This window comes from Tamandua tetradactyla, chromosome 1, assembly GCF_023851605.1.
Source record: "Tamandua tetradactyla isolate mTamTet1 chromosome 1, mTamTet1.pri, whole genome shotgun sequence".
Taxonomy (NCBI): Eukaryota; Metazoa; Chordata; class Mammalia; order Pilosa; family Myrmecophagidae; genus Tamandua; species Tamandua tetradactyla.
Genome location: NC_135327.1, coordinates 58841987 through 58863767, shown reverse-complemented (window position 1 = coordinate 58863767; position 21781 = coordinate 58841987). Strand labels below are relative to the sequence as shown.

General features: G+C 55.2%; 1 protein-coding gene and 1 non-coding gene across 2 annotated transcripts in view; both read right to left on the bottom strand.

The window, feature by feature from the left end:
* Positions 1 to 21781, bottom strand: part of CDH4 (cadherin 4) — a 646269-nt gene that overhangs the window by 578052 nt on the left and 46436 nt on the right. The window lies entirely within an intron of this gene.
* On the bottom strand, positions 3205 to 3307 carry LOC143653495 (U6 spliceosomal RNA). Its single transcript, XR_013161331.1, has one exon. It is a non-coding gene; the product is annotated as a U6 spliceosomal RNA (small nuclear RNA).

The window sequence follows — 21781 nt, the reverse complement described above, 5'->3', positions numbered from 1 at the left end:
GGAGTTGAGGCCATTCAGCTTTTCGGCTGACCGCTCACATCTGGGCATGGGAGCCGCCGATGTCATCAGACCCTGTCATTTTTCAAGTGAGGAGACTGAGGTTCTGGAGCCTCGAGATGTCTCCACATTGCAGAGTGCACTTCTGCCCGTGTGATGCGCTCGGTGAACGAGCTATGGATCTGCGAGTCCGTAACCCAGAACATTTAGCTGGGGCTGCGGTGGCAGATGCAGTGGTGGGGGGCGGGAGGTGGTTACCGCTGAGATCAGCCATGAGGGCGGTGTGAAGGCACGCAGGAACACAGGGAGGGAGGTGGGGTCAGGGGGATCGCCCCAGGCTTGTGGCCCACCTGCGTATGGCTCCTCCATGTATTTCCCTGACATCCACCCAAGCATGCTGCCCCTGCCCAAGCTGGGGCACGGCACCCAGTCCCAACAAAGGACCGACCACGGCATGTGTGCCCGAGCCTCGGATGCATCCAGCAGCAGTGGCTGGCAGGGGTCAGAGGGAGGGTTGAGGGAGAAAAGGCTGGAGGCAGGGGCTGTTATAAGTTCTGGAGCTGCCATGTTGAAGTAAAAAGGAGGAGGTGAAATTAATTTTAAGGATGTGTTCCTTTATTTAACCCAAATCACCTGAGTGGCTTCATGCAGACGTGCTCTATCTCACCCTGTCCTCCTACTTACAGCATGGCCCCACTGGCACCAGCTGGCGCCTGGGGAAAGTCCCGAGGACACGGGTGCTCTCCAGGCCGCAAAGCAGAAGGTGGGCAGGCAGACAGGTGGCCCGTGGGAAACTCCTGCGGCTGAGCCAACAACTGAGCCAGCAACATCAGAGTGATGGGGAGTGCGAGGAAGGATGGTGGAGGGTGTGGAAAGTAAATGCCGACGCACCTTTATACGTGAGTGGAAACCATGATTGTGCTTTACCTATCCATGGCAGGTGAGGGGAACGGACTTAGCCCCATTCCTTAGGCAGAGGGAGCCTGGCTGGAGTTAACCTCTCTGAGCCTCTTCCTCATCTGCAAAGCAGGCCACCGCTTTCTACCCGAGTCTCGGGGTGGCAAGCCTGGCCTGGGACCTTCCCTGGGCAGCAGGCTCACTGGTGCCGGCTCAGGATGCACTCCACAGGGTCATCCTAGGAAGGCATCTGTGCAATGAATGGGGAACTGATTCAGGAAGTGGTGGGAAGCAGATCTAGTCTGGGGAAGGGCTCAGATGGGTCCACAGAGGGCAGGGTCCAAAGGGCTGGCTGGGGGTCCCACTCTGACTCTATTTCTAGGTTTCCCTTTCAGGGTGACCCAGAGTCTCCCCAGAACCCTGGGCCCTGTGTCCCTGCTTCAGCCTGCTCCTCCCCTACCTCTGGGACAACCCCCCACCCCGATACCAGCTTGCCCCTCTCCTCCCTCTGGGACAACCCCCCACCCCGGCACCAGCTTGCCCCTCTCCTCCCTCTGGGACAGCCCCCACCCTGGCACCCACCTGCCCCTCCCCCTCCCTCTGGAGGAGCCCCCCACCCTGCATCTCACTCCCCCCACCATGGCAAAGCTGGGTAACCTGCATCCTCCCCCCATGGCCTGTGAGCTGGATGGAGCAGGCCCCAGACCCTGCACTTACTCCCCCCGAACCGCTGGTGGAGCGACCTGGAGCCCCCTCTAAGGGAAGGGGCCTTGAGAAGGAGCAGGAGCCCCCAGGATAGACCCAAGGGGAAGGGCTGGCACCCTGCCTGGTCCTACCCTGGCCTGGGGGCACCCAGTCGTGGGCCAGTCCACCTGGGGTCCAGGAGAGGTGGCACCACCAGAGGCCGAGGGCCGTGGGGACTCAGGAAGAGCAGGGAAGGGGACGATAAAGGAAGCACACAGCCTCTGCAGAAGGTAGGGGCTGCCTTGTTATCCTCTCCCCAAACCCACCCCCTGGGAGGTCTCCAGCCCTGCAGGCCAGGTGAGGCCCCTTGTGCCAAGCCCAGGCCCCTGGTCAGGGGAGAGCCTGGCCCCCAGAGACGCAGAAGGACCTGGCAGCATGAGGGGGGCACACGCGGCTCCTTTCCCATCCTAAGAGCACAGGCTGCCGACCTAGCGTCCTTTCCACCTGCAGACCATCGGACCCCAGCCAGCGTCCCCCCAGGCTCCGCACGCCCGCCCACCCCACACAACACTGAGGCTGCAGTCATGCCGCGTGGTAAATGGTGGCATTGGAGCCGGACAGAACACATCTCTACCGCAGGTCCCTGGGCGGCCCAGAGTTTACCCTCAGCCACGCTGATATGGGGCTGTGAGCTTTACATCATTACATGTTTCACCTGAAACACCAGCCCGGCATCATTTTTTACACGTGTCCAGGACATCATCCAAGAAACTGGCCTCTGTCCCATTGGGCCCACCCTGTTCCAGGCACTGAAGGTTCAGGGCAGGAAAGCAGGGAAAAGCTCCTCCCAACCCCCATGGAGATTTTAAACGAGTTTATCTGTGTATTCAGCAGATGCTTACTGAGTACCAGCAAGGGCTGCACTGCGTACCAGCAAGGGGGAAGAGACTGAACATGTGCAGACAAATAACCAAGGAAGCCGGTCCCAGGCAGGGATTACTGCCATGAGGAAACCAAAGCAGGTCACCCAAGTGATGGACATAGGGGTCTCAGTAAAGGCAGGTGGTCAGGGCAGGCTCCTGAGGAGCTGTTTCAGCTGAAACTCATGTGCTCAGGGAAGACCATTCCAGGCAGAATGAAGAGCTACACCCCAGTCCTGAGGCAGGGACAAGCTGGACAAGTGTGAGGAACAGACGGGGCAAGCTGGCAGATGCACAGAGGTGGAGGAAAGCTGCAGGGGCTGGGTCTCAGGACTCAGGACGGGTCAGGTGATGGAGGACCTGGATCATGGAGAGCTCGGATGCATCTGCTAACACAGCCAGGGCAGAGGAGGGACACAGTTTGATCCAGGTGTGTAAAAATACCCTCTGACCAGAATGGAGAATGGGCTCAGCAGGGCAAGAGTGGTCACAGCAGCACTCACTGCAGACTGTGCACAGGTTGGGGGGACAAAGGGAAGAGGGTCAGCACCTACTCCTCACTCAGGACAACATGGCAACCAAATCCAGGTAAGTCTCAACCCCGAATACTAACTTTTTAATCTTTGCCAATGTGATTGGTGAAAATGACGGTTCAGAACTTTATTTTGCATTTAATTTAAGTGAACTTCAGTATTTTTATTTTTTTTTTAATATTGAAAGCTTCCCGAATTTGCACATTATCCTTGCGCTGGGGCCATGCTAATCTTCTCTTTATCATTTCAATTTTTTTTTTTTTTTTAAAGGAAAGACAGAGAGAAGGAAGGAAGGATAGAAGGAAGGAAGGAAGGAAGAAAGGGAAACATCTTTAAACATTTTCTTGTTTTATTGTATTCTGTTTCTCCGTTTTTGTTACATGGGCTGGGGCCGGGAATCGAACCGAGGTCCTCCGGCATAGCAGGCAAGCACTTTGCCCGCTGAGCCACCGCGGCCCGCCCATATCATTTCAATTTTAGTACACGTGCTGCCAAAGTGAGCACTTCAGGATCTTTTAAAATATTTCTTAGCCCCCTAAAATGTTTTTCCATGAACTGCTGATTCACATAGTTTAGTGATTGCTTCTTCAACTCCTTCGGCCCCCACCAAATTCGGTTGTTGGTCTTTTTGCTCATTGATTTTTAAGAGCTTTTTATTTATTAAGGAAACTGTCACATGTATTAAATTATTTTCTCTAGGTTTTTATTTTTTTCCATAAAACTTAAGTGGTGTGTTAATTCGTATAGTCAAACATGTCTGTTTTTCTTTACAAATACTGGGTACATGAAGTTTTCAGAAAAAATGCGAGACTGGGAAGCAGTTATTTGCTTCCAGCAGACCTATAGGGCGACACCACAGGATCCCAGGTCTGCGCCTCCCTCTCCTTTGCCAGGGGACTGCCTGGGGAGAAGAGGGTGAAGAAGGTGCCAAGTCCTGCCTGCTGGGGGTGACTCTTAAACCTCACAGCACAGACGTACCCAGAAAATACACGATCTGGGAAGGACACCAGGACGGTGGCACCAGAAATGGAACTTCATTCCTCACCACATTTCACACAGGCTCTGTTATGGTCATTCAGATGCTTAAGGATAGCTGAGATGAAAACTCATAAGGAGCAACGTGTCCTGCATTTACCAGTGCCTTCTCCCCATCTAGAACCAAATCAATTTCTTCTCCAAGGAAGAGAAAAACCAACCAAAAAGAGCTCATCTGGCAAAGGCTCTGTCTTACAGATTTTTGCTGTCGGTCTCTTGGCAGCATGACTGTCCCACACCCCAACAGCAGCAGCTTGGGGCTCCAGGGACAGCCCCAAATCTCTCAGAATGGCTGTGTGCCTTTGGGATCAAAACGGAGGGACTTAACTCCAGGAAGTGCGATCTTAGTGTTCATTATATTTTGTTTTACTGGATCCTTGGAAAACTGATCATCTATTTAATCAATTCCTTGGCTCTCATCCTCCCCCTGCATTTGATTAGCCAAATTTCCATCTTCTCCCACCTGCCTAGACAACTAGTATGCTGGGGATATCCAGAAAGCTCTTAGTATGTTTGACAGACAATTGTATATGTCATACAGATTGCACTTTTTATCCTAAGCAACCTTCCTGTCATACCTGCTATTGTGTATCAATGAGCCAAAGCAGTTGATAGCATGTTGCTCCCTCCCTCCCTCCCTCCTTTATTCAGTATGGAGTCACAGAAACCTAAAGCCTAGCTTTGGACAAGGGCCAAACCACACAAGTGCAAAAGTCTGAGGAAAGTAACATTTCACACTCTTCTAAGCAGAGATTCCAGAGAGAAACTCGGAGCAGTCAGCGCCACCCTCTTTATGGTCACGGCCTGCAGGGAGTGTCCCCCACTGACGGGGACTGTATTGCAGCCAGTTCCCCCACCCAGTCTCACCCCCCCACGTGTGCACAGGTGACCCCCTCTCCCTGCTAGGGGGTGGGAGGGTCTCCTGGCTTCTGGCTTGGCCTTGGTGGCAGTGTGGGCGTGCGGGGACACGTGTCCTCAGATGAGGCCCGAGGGGTGCTGGCCGGCGGGAAAGCAGGCAGGGCCACCGGCTGAGCCCTGTGCTGGGGGGTGCACCCTGCCCAGGTGTCCGTGCAGAGTCCCTGCCAGGTGTCCACGCAGAGCCCCTGCCAGTGTCCACGCAGAGCCCCTGCCCAGGTGTCCACGCAGAGCCCCTGCCCAGGTGTCCGCGCAGAGCCCCTGCCCAGGTGTCCGCGCAGAGCCCCTGCCCAGGTGTCCACGCAGAGTCCGTGCCAGGTGTCCATGCAGAGCCCCTGCCCAGGTGTCCGCGCAGAGCCCCTGCCCAGGTGTCCGCGCAGAGCCCCTGCCCAGGTGTCCGCGCAGAGCCCCTGCCCAGATGTCCGTGCAGAGTCCCTGCCAGGTGTCCGCGCAGAGCCCTGCCAGGTGTCCGCGCAGAGCCCCTGCCCAGGTGTCCACGCAGAGTCCCTGCCCAGGTGTCCACGCAGAGTCCCTGCCGGTGTCCACGCAGAGCCCCTGCCCAGGTGTCCGCGCAGAGCCCCTGCCCAGGTGTCCGCGCAGAGTCCCTGCCAGGTGTCCGCGCAGAGCCCTGCCAGGTGTCCGCGCAGAGCCCCTGCCCAGGTGTCCACGCAGAGTCCCTGCCCAGGTGTCCACGCAGAGTCCCTGCCGGTGTCCACGCAGAGCCCCTGCCCAGGTGTCCGCGCAGAGCCCCTGCCAGGTTTCCGCGCAGAGACCCTGCCGGTGTCCACGCAGAGCCCCTGCCAGTGTCCACGCAGAGCCCCTGCCCAGGTGTCCACGCAGAGCCCCTGCCAGTGTCCACGCAGAGTGGACACCACACAGAGTGGACACCACGCCCAGGTGTCTGTGCAGAGCCCCTGCCCAGGTGTCCGTGCAGAGCCCCTGCCCAGGTGTCTGCGCAGAGCCCCTGCCCAGGTGTTCGTGCAGAGTCCCTGCCCAGGTGTCCGCGCAGAGCCCCTGCCAGTGTCCACGCAGAGTGGACACCACACAGAGTGGACACCACGCCCAGGTGTCCGTGCAGAGCCCCTGCCCAGGTGTCCGTGCAGAGCCCCTGCCCAGGTGTCTGCGCAGAGCCCCTGCCCAGGTGTCCGTGCAGAGCCCCTGCCCAGGTGTCTGCGCAGAGCCCCTGCCCAGGTGTCCGTGCAGAGCCCCTGCCCAGGTGTCTGCGCAGAGCCCCTGCCCAGGTGTTCGTGCAGAGTCCCTGCCCAGGTGTCCGCGCAGAGTCCCGGCCAGGCCCGCAGACCTCAGGGAGACGGCCCCTGGGGCCACCGGCCTTTATGAACAGAAGCAGGGTTTCACAAAATAACAACCCTGTACGGCCTTGTCAGAAAAGTGACGTGGCGGCGCCTCCGCGTGGGGACTGCGCCTTGGACTGGAGGCCCCCCGGCCCGCCGGCACCCCGGCTCCCGCCCTCTCCCCCGAGCACACCCAGGCTGCGCCCCCGGCTCCCCGCCCCCCACGGAGAACCCACTCCCGCGGAGCCCTCTCTCCTCCGAATGCACCCTCCGTGCTCACATTCTTCTAGAAGGACACAGGGCAGTACCTCAGTTCCCTTTACCTCACATCTTACCTCACGGCAGAGAAATGAGAACTCCCGAGCCGTGAGCTCAGGGAGGGCCCGGGCCGAGCCCACCACCCAGCCGGCTGTCCAGATGGAGGGGCGTGCTGGCCTCCCTGGAAACCCAGACCCGGCCCGTGGGGTTTTCCAGTGGCCGCGCAGGACAGCGAACACAGTGTTACTGAGCCCGTAAAAATAGTATCACATGCTGTGACAGCGGCTGCACACCAGGCCCCTGAGCACCTCAGTCTGCTGAGATGCGGCTTTGGGGGCTGAGGAAACAGGGACTTTGGGGGGGGAGGGGCTGAGGAAATGGGGGCATTGGGGGGCTGAGGGAATGGGGCATTGGGAGACTGAGGAAATGGGGGTGCTTTGGGGCTGAGGAAACAGGGGCACTAGGGGGCTGAGGAAACGGGGGCGCTGGGGTTCCCTGACCTGCTCAGCATCATGGGGTCAAAGGTAGTGGACACCAAGACTCATGCCAGGGCAACCTTCTGGGCTTTCCCCAGCTGGAGGATGGACTGCTGTGGCTGACAGCTTGCCCCCCCACCAGCTCATGTGATGGCCGCTCACCTCCCAATGGCCTTTCCCAGCTCTCGGCATCCTGGTGCCCCGCACAGGGGGAGCAAAAGGGAAGTGGGCAGGAGGGCAGGCAGACAAGCAGGTGACGGGAAACGATTCCACGCGGCCCCTCTGTGTCCCGCCCTGGCTGTAGAGGACACCCTTGGCATTTCCCAGGGCCTGAAACACCTGAAGGCCAGAACCCATTGGGCACAGTGGGCTCCTGCCCAGCCCCACAGCTAGGAGGATGGACAAATGGACTTTCCTACAGAGGAGACTGACCATCGCTGTGTGAAGCCCCCACTGGTGTAATCACCTGCTGGCCTTGCCCCAGGTGTACAAGTACCGAGCCTGTACTAAGTTTGGTGACGAAAACCATCTGCGACATTGGCCAGCTCCGTAATTATTGCCATCAGGGAGCACGGGGGTGGGGGTGGGGGTGGGGGTCAGGTCATGGGTAGGTGACGAAACAGCAGCAGAAGTCAACTGTCACAGCTCCAACTGCGGGCAGTTCCAAGTTTTCTCTGCAGCCAGTCCTTGGTACCTGATGTAATACTCTCTCCTGGTGCCTGGGTTCAGCCAACGAGGTAGAATTTACCAATCAAACTCCACAAGAGCACCAGCGGTTTGTGGGGCGAGGGTCCTAGGAGGACCCTCTAAATCTCCCATCACATCAGACTCACAATAGAGTGTGTGATGAGTTCTGATGATGAGACGCTTCCAGAACCAGCAAGAAGACATGCAGGAATTCGAGTTTTCTCAGACGATGACCAGTGGAAGGAAGCTCCAGGTGCTGCAGGGTCCTGCCTGCTCAGCATTCGCCTTCAAGCTGGTGGGCAAGGGGGATGGCAGGCAGCGCAGTGGGCATAGATGAGCTCAGGCTCCCTGATCCAGAGCTTGCCCTCGCCCCATGGGCCACTGGGAGGCTCTCCAAACTCTCTATGCCTAGTGGCCTCACTTGACAGCCGGAGGCGGTGAGACGTCCTGGGAGCCCTATTGGGGCCACCAGGTGAGATCAGGGGTTTGGAGCCCGTAGCAGGGTGGCTGCCCACAGGCACACCACAGAAACTTTCCCATGGCGGGGGGCTCAGGTGGGACTGCCATGCCTTCTGCTCGGGGGGTGCTCTGCTCCCGGCCACCACAGTCTCGGGTACCTCCTTCCCAGGGGGCCGCGTCTCAGCGGAGGGTGAAATGAGCAGGCTCACCTAGGAGGGCTGTGCACTGTCCCTGCTTCCCATCAGGGCCCCAGCCACCACGGGACCCCTGGCTCACCCTGAGGACCAGAAGGAAGGAGACAGTCCCCACCCCCCAGCTCTCCCTCCACGCAAATCCAGGCAGGAAAGGCAAGAGGGCTAGGCTTGGGCTGGGCTCAGGCACTCTGCTCAGCTCGGACCTACCAGGCAGGCTGGGCACAGCCTCAGGGAATGAGGTGCTATGCCCCTCCCCTTCCGTTTGTCTCATTTTCACTGGGCTGGATGGAAAGGTCAGGTCCAGACTGCAGAGGCTCAGGCCTCACGTGGCCAGGTGGATAACGGCCATCCCCAGATGGGAATGAGGCCAGAACTTCTGGCTTCACAGCCCGCTGTGTCCTCCAACCAGCCACGTGACCAGAGCAAGTCACTTGACGTCTCCGTGCCTCAGTTCCCCCATCTGTAAAGTGGGGATAATGCTGCCGACAGCGACGATGAGAGGACATCAGAGAGGACGGGTGGAGCAAGCATGCAGGGCTTCATCAGGGGTCTCACTGTTACAACCGCACCATCTGGTTACACTATCACTTCCTAAAGGTTAAGAGTCAGGAACCGTTGGCTCACTGTGGGACTTCTCAGAACCTTTATTTAATGTGCCCAAAGAGATAAGATTGTACAGAGTCCCAGAAACTCTCACCCCCAGAAAATCCTGCATTCTCTCTCTCTCTCACACACATAATTCTTCATGTTTTTTTAAAAGGAAAATCTGAAGAGCAGTAGCATTCCACGGTATATATTTTAAGAGCCAACAGCAAACGAAACAAGGAAAACACAAAACCAGAAAAACAGTGATGAAGGCTGCATTTGTCAGGAGGTGACCTTGCCTTCAGAATTCACAAAAACCAGCTTCACCACCCTCTGCAGTCCGAAGGTGGATCCCGCAGCTCCCAAGATCGATGCGAAGAGGATATTCATCTCCCAGGAAATTAACTGCCCTGATGTGCAGAGTTAAGTGAACGGTGGAACGCCTCGACCTCAATCAACCGCTAATGAGACCCTGGGAGTCCTCCTCCCTCTGCTCCCTACCTTCTCCCTCCTTCCCCCCTCCTCCCTCTCTCCTCTTCCCTTCCTCTCCTCCTTTCCTTCCCCCCTCCTTCCTCTCTCCTCCTCCCTTCCTCTCTCTGCACCCCTCCCTTCCATTCTCTCCTCTCCTCTCCTCCGCCTTCCCCTCATCCTCTCTCCTCGCTCACACTCTCCTCTCCTCCTCTCTCACAGGGTGCAATCTGCAAGCAGCTGGTTTACTTTTGTAAACTCAAGTCAAGCACCCACTGACAAAAAGCAAGACGAGGTGGGTCAGTGGTGCCCACAGGGGCCAGGTCAGGAGGCCTTGGAGGAGGCTCTTGTGTGGTGAAAGAGCTGGAGCCACAAAGCCAACCCACTGGAGAGCCCACAGGATGCTTCCGGGGCCAGGCAGGAAGGCAATTTCCCACTGCTCCTGTCAAGGCCACCAGGATCCTATAACCCAAACCCCATCTCTGTAACTTTTTCAAATCACAGCCACTCGCCCCTCCAGCCAGGCAGCCATTTCTCCAGGTCTTTGTTCTCTCTGTGCTCTTCTGGCCACAGGACCTTTGCACATGCTGCCCATCAGCTGGGTTCACACTGCCCTCCCTACTGCCTGGTAGCTCCTTCCCGCCCACAGGTCTCACCTTAGGCCTCAACCTCAGTATGCACGACCTTGGGGCTGAACAAATCTTTTGTGGTGGGGGCTGCCCCATGCATTGCAGGATGCCGAGCAGCACCTCTGGCCTCCAGTAGCACCCACCACCACCCTAGCTGTGATAACAAAAATGCCTCCCAATGCTACCAGATGCTCCCTGGGGGCAACACTGCGCTGTGAAAACCACTGGCACAGGCCACACATTCTCAGTGGCTCCATGCATGTAGACCTGCCTCTGTTGACCACCCAGCTCCTCTACCCCTCCACATACAGAGCCAAGTTTCCATTCACCTGTGCCATCACCCCATCAGTGCCTGGTCAGCTCTTTAAGGGCAGGACACCCATCTGATCTGCTCTCCACATTTCTCCCCATGCCTGGCACAGCCTCAGCAGGCCCAGCATCCTGGTGGGCAGGTGGGGGCTTCATCCAACTCGACCCCTCACCTCAGCACCCGGGCAGTGGCAGACAGAGAGGGATGGACCAGATGTTGGCTGAATGAATGAATGGGCAAATGAGTGAATGAACTATAAGAAGGATCATGTGGGGGAAAGGCACAAGTTAAGTGATCGATTCAATCCATGGTAACTCACTGAACACCTCTGGGTGCCAAATGCAGGGCCATACCTGCTGCTGTCCTCACGTCCTCACGCCTGGACCCTGAAATATCCTAAGCAGCCCCTGTGTGTCTGGTGCACACCCCAACTTCATCTTTACAGAACCCAAATTCCTCTCGGGCACAACCAGGTCTTCCGTCTCGCTTGCATTCTTTTATGGAGAGTAGCCCATAATAGCTACCAGCAAGCTCTAACCGACTCATGATTTAATAATGAAACTATGTAGGGCATCAAGTTTCCTTAGGCAAGCACCAAAATTAATTCTAAGAGATAAGTACATGGGTAAAGGGGAAGGGGGAAAAACAGTGGCAGGTCAAACAACTTTCACATGCCGGGCTTTGATTTTTTTCCCTTTCATTCAAGGCAGTCATCCCAGACCAACTCCAACTAAACACCAGGCTGTGTTCTACTGCAAAACCTGCCGCTAAGCTGAGAAGTGGAAAACCCAGGCTGGTCTCTTCAGCCAGCCAGAGAAGCTTGGAAACCTCACTCCAGACAGACAGCAGCACCTGCGGAAGGGGTCACTGTGGAAGGACTGCTGTCTACAGCAGAGCCGGCTGTTTCCATTTTTATCAGGGTGATAAATTCTTGTTCTGCATAGGCAGCACCCAGCTGAAGCCTGAAGGGTGGAGCTGTCCACCCCACTTGTGAGGGTGGATATAAAGTCCCCGTTTGAGACACATCCTATGTGGGGCCCCAGCTGAACCAGCAAGTGGAGACCCCTCAGCAGAGCCCAATCATCTTTCATTCTTGCTGGTGACGAATGACATCAGCATTTTTGCCCACTCACATGCTTACAAGCTAAACCGGGCAGGGCTGGCTGGTTCATCCTCCCAGCAGCAGTAGCTTTTGCTCATCTTCTGACACATCCCTTTGACAGAGACCCAAGCAAACTCACCCTCGCCTGACAGGACAGACAGCCACGAACAGGAGTCCCCTGCCTGGCCAGCTAATTATCGAGGATAGTGATTCGCTACGTGGGGACTTTGTCCCCAGGGGACAGCTGGCCATGTCTGAAGACATCCTCAGTTGACACACTGGGGAGGGTGCTCCTGGCATCTGTAGGCAGGGGCCAGGGGTGCTGCTGCGGGCTCCGGCACCCAGGATGCCCCCACCCCACCCCGAGAGAGAACCATCTGGCCGAATGTTCAAGGTGCTGAGGCTGGAGACCCTGGTGCTGAACGACGAAGGGGCCTGGCTCGGCCGTCCCCTTACTTCCGTGAAGGCAGCTGCCACCTCCCTGGTCCAGTCGGCCACATGCTCAGGGCTTGCTGAGAAACCTTCAGCTCAAGTGTTACCTGACAGGATCTATATAGCACAGGAGGCTGGAGTCTGAGGTGTGCGGCACCTTCACCCAGTCCTGGAAACAACGGGGCATGTGGAAGCCTCATGGCCCTACTCCGGGGGCTCTGGAGCCTGCTGAGAGGTTACAGGGCAGCGGGCTCATGTCCCAGGACCCTCGTTCCAAGACCCCACGTCCGGGAGCCTCCCCCCAACCTGGTCACTCAGCATTGACTGTCACCCTGGAACAAATGGTTAAAAAGAAAAACACACACGTGCACAAACACACGCACACACACACACAGAGGCAGCTTCCAGACTTCAGAGAGAGAATTCCCAGGAAAGTGAAGCAAAGCTGCCCTAAGGACAGCTGAGTCCAACTTCATTCTCGTCCTTTTTCACATGGCCAACATTTCTTTGCTACCAACCAACCAACCTGTTTGCTCGGACACCACTCCCATCAGTCAGCAACACCGTCGCCTACTAAATTAATTGTGTTGAAAAACAACCACTTTCCCTCTAACAATCAGAGAGATTCGATTAGATGGGGAAAGCCGAAGAGGCAGAAACCTGGAAAAGGGGAGGAGACGACACTCTTCTTCCTTCCAGCCACAGGCATACTCGGTCTCCTTTGGGACAGGACACTTGCTCTGCAGCCTGAACCTGAGTTAGGGGACAAGTGGACTCTGTCAAATGTGGTAGAGCCTTCAAATTCTTCACCTAGCTAGGCGCGGTCTCCATCTGCACAGAGCACTGCCTTTCCCATGTTTGAGAAAATTAGATTTTTTTCGTTCCCAATTTTTCCCCGTGGGATGTGAAAACACGCAGACCCATCAGAAAGCCTGTGCGAAATCCCCCTTCTATTTGGACCGTGAACGTCCACTTCCTGGTTCACAGGCTTCCCGGGACTACTGCCTGTCCCAAAGAATGGGCCAGCCCCGGGGAGGGGGTGTGGGAGGGGGGAGGGGGGTCACAGGTCACATGACACAAGGCAGAAGAAATTTAAAAATTAAGTGTATCTCCAAAGGGACGGCCTCTATGTCTCCCCTCGGCTGTGGAGTACTCTCCATCTCCCATGCCAAAATTCCCTCCTCTGAGGCGGTGGTGGAACCCGACCTTTCCCCAGCGTCCCTGCCCACCCAAGGCCAGGGATGCACCAAGAATGCACTCACCCTGCTTCCAACAGTCTGCTCTGCTTCCCCCAAATGGAGCCCCGTCCTGCACATACGGTCCGCAACACCCTGCACAGCCAGGCTGACCTCCCATCAGAGCTGGAGGCAAAGGCGCCAACCTCAAAGAAACAAACAAACCCCGGAGACGAAGCCACTGCCGCCAGGTGCCCAGGCCAGGTCCACGGAGGCTGCCGCACCCCAGGCAGGATGCAGGAAAGAACCAGCTCACCCCGTTAGCTTCTGAAAAAGGGTTTTTGTAGACTAGAGGCACCGTGAGAAGGAGCTGGTGGCTTCCCCCAGGGTTTGTCAAGACACAGAAAGCAAAGCTACCAGAGGGCAACCCAATGGCTAGCTAGGCCACAGATGGGATGGTCCTCCTGGAGGGAGGGGAGTGCCTGGTGCCCAGGGGTGCTTGCCAGGCCTGCAAATGCACGCTGGAGCCAGCACAGGAGCCGGAGCTCAGCGCCCAGCACCGAACCAACTCCGTGCCCACCTCTGGGCGCCGGCCCCAGGACTCCAGCCAGCCTGACCCTGCAATGCTCCCATGTCCCAGGGAGCTGGGGGCTTACGGTGAAGCCCTGTGAATAATCACATGTTCATAGATTCCTTATCTGCCACGCGGGGGATGCAGGCTCCGCAGAGTGCACCGGATTAGGAAGTGCAGGAATAAATGAGATTTCAAACATGGCCTCAGGAAGCTGAAACACACAAGTCACGCTGGAGCAGAGCTGGCCTGTAACATGAATTTCCCTGGGGCTGGGAAATGATCAGAGCCGGGTGGGCTGCGCGGGGAACAGCCCTCTCCTCTCAGGAAGGGCCCGGATGGCAGCCTGGAGGATGAGCCCTAGAAAGGCCTGCAGGTCCCACCCTGTGTAAGTGAGGGCAGAGGCTGAGTGGGGGAGAGGACTCGGGCCTTGGGAAAGGACGGGTGGGCCAGGGCCCTGGCAGCGCTGACGGTGCAGAGAGCTGGGATTCGATTCTGTTCTGGAATGCACCGTCACACACTTGACAAAGTTAGCCGCCACCCCTCTCCCCCACTCTTCAGCTTGGTGTGCAGGTCCTGGCTGCTCTGGGCAACGGGGACACAGAATGAGGGGACAGGGCCCTGCCTTCCGCAGGGTGGCTGGAAAGAGACGTGCAGGGAAAAGCAGCAGCTGCGACCACGGACACGGATAAAGCCCCAGGTAAGGCGGGTGCTGGGGGAGAAGCAAGCGCCAGAGAGAAAAGCAGCTGCAGGCCAGGTCCGACAAGGCAGGGTGTGGAAGCGGGAACTTCCAGGGAGCAGCAGGAGGTGCCGTGAGGGAGAGGGAAAGTAGTGGGGGCCGGGAGATTTGTCTCGAGCAACTACAGGGTCCTCTGGGTGACACAGAGATGCGATGGTGACCGGGCACTGACCATTCTGCCCGCTACTGACCCCAAGGTCTTCGCTGGCTCATACACACACACACACACACACACACACGTGCAAACACACATGCACGCACACATGCATGCACCCCTGTAGTTTATTTTTCTCTGGCCACAGAGGACCAATTCTGAAGGCCAGGTCAGGAAGTCCCCTGTTCACTGAGGTTCCAGGAGACCAGCACATTGGTCAAGGATGTCAGAGGCACCGAGGAAACGGGTGCGATGACCCAGCTCATTCCCTGGGCCTGGCACCACAGGTGGGAAGCTCTCCAGGCAGCTCACAGCACCAGGGGCAGTGGAGGAGGCAGGGGAGCAGCGGCTTGGCGGGTGAGGCTCGGGGACAGGGGTCTCCAGTGCCCGCCCTGATAGGGATAGCTGGACACAGGCTTGGGGACAAGACTTGCTCTGGACCACGGAACGGGAGCTGAGTGATGTCTGCCACTCCCGGACATGCTGTAAGAGCAGTGGGTGCCTGTGCACCGTGGCTCTCAAGCCTGTGATCGGGGAGCCAAGAGGAGGTCGAAGCCCTGCTAGCCTGGGTCCAGGAGTGACGGCGCTCAGACACGAGGGTCAGGCAGCAGGGAGAGGAGGTCCTTCAGGCTCCCCAGCCCCTGGGGCACTGGGGATGTTTGTTACGGCAGCCTGGACAGCACAAGTCGACAGGCACAGGAGATACATGGGGACAGTGGCTGAACTGCGTGAGCACAGGCCAGGGAGGCTTGTTTATGCCCTGGAGATTATGAGGTTTTAGGCACCACTTCCTCGGGCTGCCGTTCACTGGGTAGTTACAGAGCTAGCAGCAGGGGATTATACACGACTCGTGATCCTCCCTCCTCTCCACACGGCCCAGGCGTTCACCTCTATCCCTCTGTCTGCATCTACGTCCATTTAAAGGCTCCCAGACTGAAGCAGGAGAGGAGCCGAGCTCATGATGTGTGGTGGAGAATGCAAACCCCATCCTAAATGGGTTCCCCCAGCTGCGCCTCATTCCCATCCTCACAGCCCAGGGAGGTCCTGCCACCCTGTCCCAGCCCCACCAGGGGCCATGGCCCAGCACCTTTCTCTGCACAAACGGCCCCAGACAAGGCTCAGGAGACTGGAAAGAAGAGACCCAGGCACAAGGGACAAAGGTCTCTGAACAGTCTTCAACCCTGAGCCCTGACCACAGCTGGCGCTGAGTGGAAGCTGCCAAGAATAGAATGCGGGGTCCCCTCCTCCCTGCATGACAGGAGCCGGCGGAGCCCAGGGCTCTCCTGGTCGGGAGTGCTGACCCTGGGGAGGCCGGCAGGCCCAGTGCCAAGGGCTCCCAGTCCAGCAGTCCTGCTGCATGCCCTGCCCCACCCACAGTCCTGATTTTATCTCATATTTTCAGAATCGATCAGTAGATTGAGAAGCATGAATCAAAGTGCATAACCATTTCTGTGGCTCTTGACCCATTCTGTCCCCTTCTTATCTATGTCAATTTAACATTTCTCCCATTGGATAACAATGCCCAACTCAATGCATCTTAGCCAGCTTTAGATGATCTCACTTGAATGGGGAAAAATGCTTCTCAATTGGTCGAACAAAGGTGGTAAAACATTGTTTCCAGGTCATTTCCCTGGTTACAAGTGAGACTGTACGTTTTTCCTTAGATTCAATAAACATCAGTATTTGTGGATTCTATAATTTTTCTATTTTACACTTTGCCCATTTTTCTAATTTGCATTGTTCTCACCAATCTATATTACCTCTTTATATTTAAAGGTGAGAAATTCGTTGTCATATTTATAACATAACATTATTTTCCCAGTCTGTTTGCCTTTTAAAGTGAACACTTTTTTGCTATAAAAGGTTAGAAAATAATCTTTAAGTGAGATCTGGCTCCTTATTCCTTTCTGATTTTTTCTGTGATTTTCTATTTGGAATGCAGCCCCCATCCCTGTTGAGAGTCCGGTTAAGTAGCCAACCCTGGTGTGTGTGTATGTGTGTGTGCGCGTGCATGCATGCGTGTGCACATGTGTTAATGGGTTGACTTTGTTTGGCCCACTGGGAAATCACCCAGTGACACCAACCCTTGGTCGCTGTTTCCAGGGCACTGACCATGAGCCACCAGAAGCCGCACTGGACTGGAGACCAGGGCACACAAGGTGGACGACTGTGTTCCCTGCTCAGCCAGGGGACCAGGAAGCTGGTTTCTATCTCTGGGAAGCAGTACTTTGGGGAACCTCACCTGCTCCCCAGGGGCTATGAGAGGATGGATCCCACCCCTTCTGGGCAGAAGAGCCCCACTGCCTGCAGAGCCCTGGCCCCACCTGCACCCCACAGCCCCACAGGTGTCAGCATAGGCTGGACCCACCCCACAGGCTGCCCTGCCGGGGCCACCCCAGCATAGGGACAGCAGGGGAACTGAGCTGTCCCAGTGGCAGTGCTGCTCTTGGTGTCCTTGGTGACTCCTGCAGCCAGGGAGGGCCAGTGAGCAGGGACAAGGCCAGCGGCAGAGGACAGTGTGCCTGAGCAACACGATGTCACCACACATGCTCCGATCCCACCCAGCCAGTCCCCCATGGCACGTCACCCCCAACGCGAACATGCTGTATTTAATGGATTTTAAAAATTAGTTGGGAGCTGGCCACAGTCACCCCCGTGGGTCCCACATAACCCGAGCACCATGACGTAACCCCTCATACCTTATCTAGACTTTATTTTGTCCACTGCTTTAGCTGGGGCCTGGTAAGCAGCACGTGCTCAAGGAATGTCTGTTGAATGAATGAACGAGGTGCTCTACAATCAACCCTTCTTCTGCTCAAAGCTTATAGTACATTTGATGGTCAAGTTCAAGTGTCTTATCATATAGTGATACAGACAGATGGACCCACCATTTCTGGAAACGGGTCTGGCCGTGTTGTGATGTCCATGCAGCATTTCTCTTCCTTTCCTCTGCTCCGAATCGCTGTCCTCATCACAGCTCCCACTGACCCTACAAAGGCCCTCAGAGCAGCGTCCAGGGGAGAGGAGGCCAGGTGAGTCCACCCAGGCCTGCAGGGAGAGGCAAAGGGGCAGCCCTGCACTCTGCAGTCAGTGCTGGGCACCCAGGGCCCACGTGTGTTCCCTGCAGCCGGGATGCTGGGGGCCTTGGCCAGAGGTCGGCGGTTCCCGCACAGTGGGGCCAGCTCCTGCTTCTCAGCTCTAGCTCATCCACGGCGTAGGAAGCCCCTACCTGAGCCCCAAACCGCCGACTCTCAGCCAGCAGGCCTCAGCCCCAGCTCCAGGGAGGCTGCAGAGCTGATGGCTGGACAAGGTCAGCTCACAGTGCCAACTTTGCAGACGCACAGGGCCCCGTGCACAGCAGGCCCTGCACATGGAAGGGGCCCGGGTTCTGGGGAGCCCCACACTCAGCTCCCACCTTCTGTTGTTACCATCCCAATATTCTTCATAACATTCGCACGAGGGGTGTGCACTTTCGCATGGCAGTGGCAGGCAGTTCTGCCCAGGGTCCTGCCCCTGCGTGGGTGGTCAGGAGGGGCGAGGCAGTTGATTCCTGCAAACTGCGACACCTCGGACCCATTCCCCAGGGCCAGCCCTTTTGGCCAGGTCCTGAGCAACTTCATGTATTAGGAAGGGGATGCATTTGAGAGGCTGTGACAAATTTCTGCCAGGCAAGTTCACCTCTCAGGTCTCGCACTGTCTAAACTTTACTCTACCAGCCGTCATCAAATTCACTTTTAATGCAAGACCCTGGGAGAAAAGATTCCCATCAGCAAATGGAAATCACACACTAAATAAGTGAGCACATTAAATGTTTTGTGCAGAACATGCCAAATGGTGAGGCCTGGTTCTCCCTGGCTCCTACCAGGCCTTGGCACCAGCGAGTATTTCAATGGACAGAAGCAGCAGCACTTTCAGCAGAAAGATTTCAGGGACTGCTGGCACGTCGGACTTTTGCCAGAATTCACAGGTAGATGAAGATTAACAGTCTGTGTAGCTTCCCCATACAGGGCAATGAGAAAGAGGCATTGACTAAGCTTCATTCACTCCCCACCTCAGTTCCCACTAATTCGATTCGCACAAAACCAAGTCCACCCACCCAGCACTGCAGCTCAAGGCACTTCCGTGACAGCTTTGGTTAAGTCTGTGTGCACACACATTTAATTCTGAGTACCTCCCCTGCAGAGCCCCTGGAAATTGCACTGCCCCTGGCATGGTACAGTGTGCTTCAAAATATGCCACATGCACTTAACTCCAAGAGACTTGCTTGGAACCAATTGTAAGATACTAAGAAATATCTGCATTTTTTCCCTGAGCAATGAAGTCCAGCCTTTACACACTCCCCAATCTCAGACTAGGGTTGTGCTTCTAAAATCCCGGTCGTCTGATCGCCAAGAGGAGAGTGGCTGTGTGACAGGCAGCTACCATACATAACGTGATCCCTCAGGCACCATGTCACCATTTGCAACCAGGCAGATGCCCACCGAGAGCAGGCTGGGGAAAACAAGAAAAGCCCGAGGAGCTGGCCATGTTCTGCTGCCTTGACATGGTGCTGGTGACATGAGGAGTTCTGTTTGAGAAAAATCACCCTCTGTACACTTATGATTTATACACTCATTTGCATGCTACTTGCTTGCACATTTATTATACATCTCTGGAAAGTTTTGTACAAGTTGATGCCATCACCATAATGAAACCAATCAGCCACTCTGTTTAGAGTGACTTGCATTTCCAAAGAAACCTGCGACGCTCTGCCTGTAATATTCTAATCTGTTAAGTCAAGGTTGAAAAGAGCAAAACCTTACCACCAAACCTTTGCAAAAACCTTACAGTCAGCTGATGAAAATGAAACCCTAAGCAACGAGAAGTACCAAAACATTCAAACTTTTCAAGAATGTGACAACCAGGAGGTTAAAAAAAAAAAAAAAAGCACAGCCTCCTAGCATCTTGCTCTTTGAATTGAATCTAAGTGCCCAGCTGAATCATAAAAAGTTAAAAGGCCTAGAGAAAAACCAACAGAAGGGGTGCTATTAGAAGGTGGCTTATAAAGTTCAAGAGTAATTACAGACGATATATATTTATTACCCCTAATGGATCAATCTGTAGCCAGGATTTCCATATTTGAAGCCAAATGCACAGATACATATCATATCTGCAGTTATCTTCAGCTCTGAACTCCCACACATCTCCCCGGTGAGACATTCACTGAATCCATTTGTGATAGGAAAGCATCCTTCACTTATTTATTTCAGATTTCTTCTTTACAAGTGAAAATGACTAGCACAAAATCACGGCGGCTCATTTCAATGTGGATGTGACACCCACCACTTAGGTGGACACGAGCACTAGTGAGGCAGTCTTCTAAGCAGCCGCACGCTCACCTCCACCAACACTCTATAACGTGATAAAACTAAGGAGGAGATGAAAATGGTGGACAGAGGTCAGGGGAGCATAAGGGAATCATGGGCTTTTATTGGCCAGGCATCCACAGCGTATGGCTCAGGGACCCGAATGCTGGGCAGGCTCCAGGTGTGTGGATGAGCGCAGGTGCGAGGATGAGCGCAGGTGCGAGGATGAGCGCAGGTGCAAGGGTGAGCGCAGGTGCGAGGATGAGCGCAGGTGTGAGGATGAGTGCAGGTGCGAGGATGAGCGCAGGTGCGAGGATGAGCGCAGGTGCATGGGTGAGCACAGGTGTGTGGATGAGTGCAGGTTGTGGATGAGCACACGCTCAGAGGGCCCTGGCCAGAAGGTTGGGCACCTGGTGGGTGGCTCTTAGAAACGCGTCGCTTGGACCCGTCCCACGGCCAGGGCCTTGGATCCCTGCTTTCATGAGATTCTGACAGGTGTCCTGACTTGGTAGCACATTGAAGTTCAAGAAACCCAAAGAAAATAAGACTGTGGCATAAGAAACGGCAGGAGACAGCAGCATGCTGACAAGTTGCACTGGATGTAACGTTTCTTCCCCCCCTTAGACTCGGGGACAATAAGAAGAAATCGCAAAATGAGAAGACAAGTTTGTGGACCAACGCAATACATGCTCGTGGGTTGTCAGCCTCAGTGTCAGATGCTGCTGGAAAAGACACACACACACACACACACACACACACACAGGGACACCTCCAGTCCTCAAGGCGCCCGCCCTTTACAGAGAAGACAACCATGCAGACAAGTATGAAACAATAAAATGTACATATAAGATAATAAAACAAGGACACATAAGACCATAGTTTCAGAATGATTTAAAATAATGAATATTGAATAGTCTAATTATGACTTAGGGAATTATTCATATGAACATTCTCACAAAAGAATGAGTTAGCTGTTAACTATATTCCATACAAAATATTGAATACTAAGAAATGTCTTTGCAGGATAACTTGTGGTGGGGGGGAGAAAATAAACACCAAAATACTCCTTCAGGAACTGCTGGGCTGGTGAAATGGTTCCTGGATCTGCAGCTCAGGAAAGTACGGTTTTAGCTTCCCTTCCCCACACCACGGAACATGAGCTCCCTGCATACCCTACACGTGACTGCCTAGGCACTATCCAGCTAAGGACATCAAGACGGGGCACCTTGCCAATGGGACAGTTATGTTCTCTTAATATTCAGGAGAGCAACCCCAAGTCAACTTGACTTCAAAGTGGCCTCTTTATTATTTAAGCACAGATTAATCGGTTGCCCGAGCATTGGAAGCTTCTTGGACTGCAGCCTGCCTCTCAGGACCTCCTCTCCAGCTGGCTTCTTTGAATTCGTGGAAGGCTTGCCATCCTGCGAACTCAGAAACACTGGGTGTGGCCGAAGATTTACTGGAGGCTGCTCACATCCTCGCCCAGCTGCCCTGTAAGCAGCCATAGGGAAATTAGGCAGTGGCCTTAGAAGCGAGAAGGGCAGGGAGGAGAGGACAGAAGACAAAGACCACTGAAGACAAAGGAAGGATTCTGTGCAAACTGGGAAAGCCCCATAGCTGGCCAGAGAGAGAGGGGAAGAGGGGACTTACCTCAAACCACAGGAACAACTGATTAAGGAGTGTGCCAGTTTGAAACTGTTGTATATCCCAGAAAACCCATGTTCTTTAATCCTGATTCAATATTGCAGGGTGGGATCTTTTTGATTCAGTTGTTTCCATGAAGATACGACCTGCCCAACTGTGGGTGGGACTTCTGATTAGGTGGTTTCCATAGAGACATGTCTCTACCCATTCAAGGTGGGGTTGCTTACTGGACTCCTTTAAGAAGGAACCTTTTTGGAAAAAGGTTCAGAGCCGAGAAGAG